The sequence below is a fragment of the Belonocnema kinseyi genome, chromosome 8 (assembly GCF_010883055.1).
Source record: "Belonocnema kinseyi isolate 2016_QV_RU_SX_M_011 chromosome 8, B_treatae_v1, whole genome shotgun sequence".
Taxonomy (NCBI): Eukaryota; Metazoa; Arthropoda; class Insecta; order Hymenoptera; family Cynipidae; genus Belonocnema; species Belonocnema kinseyi.
In genome coordinates this window covers 16,829,932-16,832,900 of record NC_046664.1, presented here as the reverse complement: position 1 = coordinate 16,832,900, position 2,969 = coordinate 16,829,932, and positions in this window count along the sequence as shown.

The window sequence follows — 2,969 nt, the reverse complement described above, 5'->3', positions numbered from 1 at the left end:
CTGAATGGGATTATGGAAAAATAGCAAAATGCTCCCTATCGGGTTTAAATCGTTTCAATATCGCAAAAAATAGAACATTAAGTTTTCTTGTATTATTCACTAGGAAGAACTGAACATATAAAAAATTTCTACAATATTTTGAACAATAGGGCATTTTATTCTTATATTTATGTCCATATCCCAACCAAAGATCTTAATCGATTTCAAATATATATATTTTTTATTTTGCGCTCGATTAGAATGTATCTTTTTAGTAAACTTATATCATTAAATTTCGTAATATGAATCCATGATAGAATATTCGTATTTTTTTGCCTTGTTTTTATACGCGCCGATTAAAAAAAGTACTCTTGGCGTATTTGTATTATTTTTTATTTGATCAAAATTTGAATTTCGAATTTTTCAAGACAATTCACAATTCCTTTATGGTAATCAGTTTATAATAGTCAGTTTTCACATAAAACTAATAACTTTTCATTATGGATTAGAACGAACTAATTTATTTTCTACTTTTTCATTTTACTTTTTTCCATATCAAGCTTTGTTTGACTTCAAGCGTAAATTTACGTTTCGTTTCTTTAGTAATTTTTAATTTATCAAAAAAGTAATAAGGATAAATTGTGCGTAATTTTGTGTACTATAAATCGTTATCAATTAAAACTTCGAATCTTGAAAAAAGTGACAATGAATAGTTATTATTATTATTATTATTATTATTATTACATCATTAAGCCATTTCCCTTTCGGGGTAGGCGTGACTCACTCGGCAGGGGAAAGGAGTAGTGTGTGGAAGGGATAGAGATTTTTCAGATTGATCCAGAATTCTCGTGCTATTTAAGTAAATAACACGTTTGTTCCGCAACACTGCCACGATCCAGGTTGCTGATCAATCTCTTTAGCATTCACCCCAAGCGAAGAACCTCACGAAGTCGTTATGTAAGGTTCCCCACTTGGGTCCATTCATAGCCAAGGTCTTTGTTTCAGGTGACATTCACTCTACTGACACTCTTTTTATTAACTATTGGCCGCCATACTTTCCTGTCCTGGCATACTTCTCTAGCTTCTTTTATGCATTTTTCATGCAGGCTCTCGTGTTTCTGTGACTTCTTATGTCTCTTCTAAGTAGGGTCTCATTCACACATTCTCACCATTCTTTCCGCAGTCTACCTCTGGGCACGTTGCCATTTACTTTACCTTGATACACTTGTTTCGTTAGTCGTGCATTTGACATTCTCTCAACATGTCCGAACCATCTTAACCGATTTCTTTCCCATGTGTCTACTAGCGTCTCTTCTGCACCACATTCTTTTAGAATGATCTCGTTACTTACTTTGTCCATTAGGGATTTCCCGCTTATTATGCGCATGAATCTCATGACAATTGCGTTAATTTTACTCTTATCTTTTTGTTGATAAGTCCATGTCTCGCTACCGTATAGTAATATAGAATTATGTATTGCCATTTTAGCTTTATTTGATATAATTTTACTTCTGATAAGGGGACCTGCTCTACCAATAACCTTCTTATCTTCATTTATTCGTCTATCTAATTCCTCATCTATCTTCCCGTCCCTAGTAAATAAGCTACCAAGGTATACGAACTTATCAACTTGTTCATTTCTCTCATCATTTAATAAAATATTGCATAGCGTTTTCTCACTATTTCCTTCGAACACCATAGTTTTTGTTTTATTTGCGTTAATTTTGAGGCCCATGCTCTTCATGCTTGCATCTAGTTTATTCCACATTCTTTGTAGATCTTCGATAGACTCTGCCATAACAACCTTATCATCTGCGAACGCTAACCCACGCACCCTTACTGTTTGGAGATCCACACCCTCTTCGTCGAAGAGAGCCATTCTCAAACACTTGTCCATAAATAATATAAATAACCATGAAGACATAACGCATCCTTGTCTAACTCCTTGAATAATATCGAAACAGTCACTCAGTTTCCCATTCACTATTACACTGGCTCTGCTACCTGTATATATTGTTTTTATAGCTTGTAGGATCCATCCATTGACTCCATACTCTTTCAGAACTTCCCAGAGTTTACTTCTATCTACCTTGTCAAAAGCTTTTTCTAGGTCAACAAATGCACAGAAAACTTTTTTTCCTACTCTCAAACTTTTTTCTGTTATTTGCCTTAAGCAAAATATTTGATCCGTACATGACCTTCCTGGCATGAACCCACTTTGGACTGCCCAAATCTTTGTTTCTGTTATTTTCATTACCCTACGAATAAGTATTTTTGAATATATTTTACTTACGGTGCTTCATAAGCTAATCCCTCTGTAATTATTGCACTCGCTTTTATCTTCCTTTCTCTTGTATATTGGTACGATAATCGCTTCTTTCCAATCGTCTGGGACGTCTCCCATGTCAAAATATAAATTTATCAATTCGCAAACTCTATGTGGTATGTACTCGGCACCGTGTTTAAGCATTTCAGCGTTAATACCATCTACCCCGGCAGCCTTACCGTTTTTCAAGTTCATGATTGTATCCCTAACCTCAGTGACACAGACTTTTTCAATTGAGTTTCCCAACGCATCGTGTTCAATATCGCAGTTGTGGTGTCCTATAGCTTCATCTCCGAATTGTCTCATAAAATAGTCTCTGAAAGCCTCTAGTATTCCATCTGCATCGTATACCATTTTCCCCTACTATTTCTGATGTTGACAATTTCTGTAATTTTGTTTCCTTTCATTTATTTATAAAGTAGTTTCCTGCTTCCTTCAAAGTCGTTTTGTATTTTTATCTCTTCTTCTGCTCTAATTGTATCTTTACTTTCTTTAACTAATCATTTAAGTATCCTGTTTTCGCGTCTATAATCATTTCTACGTCCACTTATTTCCTCGTTGTTAAGACCTGCGATGTTCAAAGTTCTCTTGTACGCTTCTCTTTTTGCTTTTTGGGCAGCCTGAATTTCATCATTCCACCACGCATCACTAGACATTCTTCCTA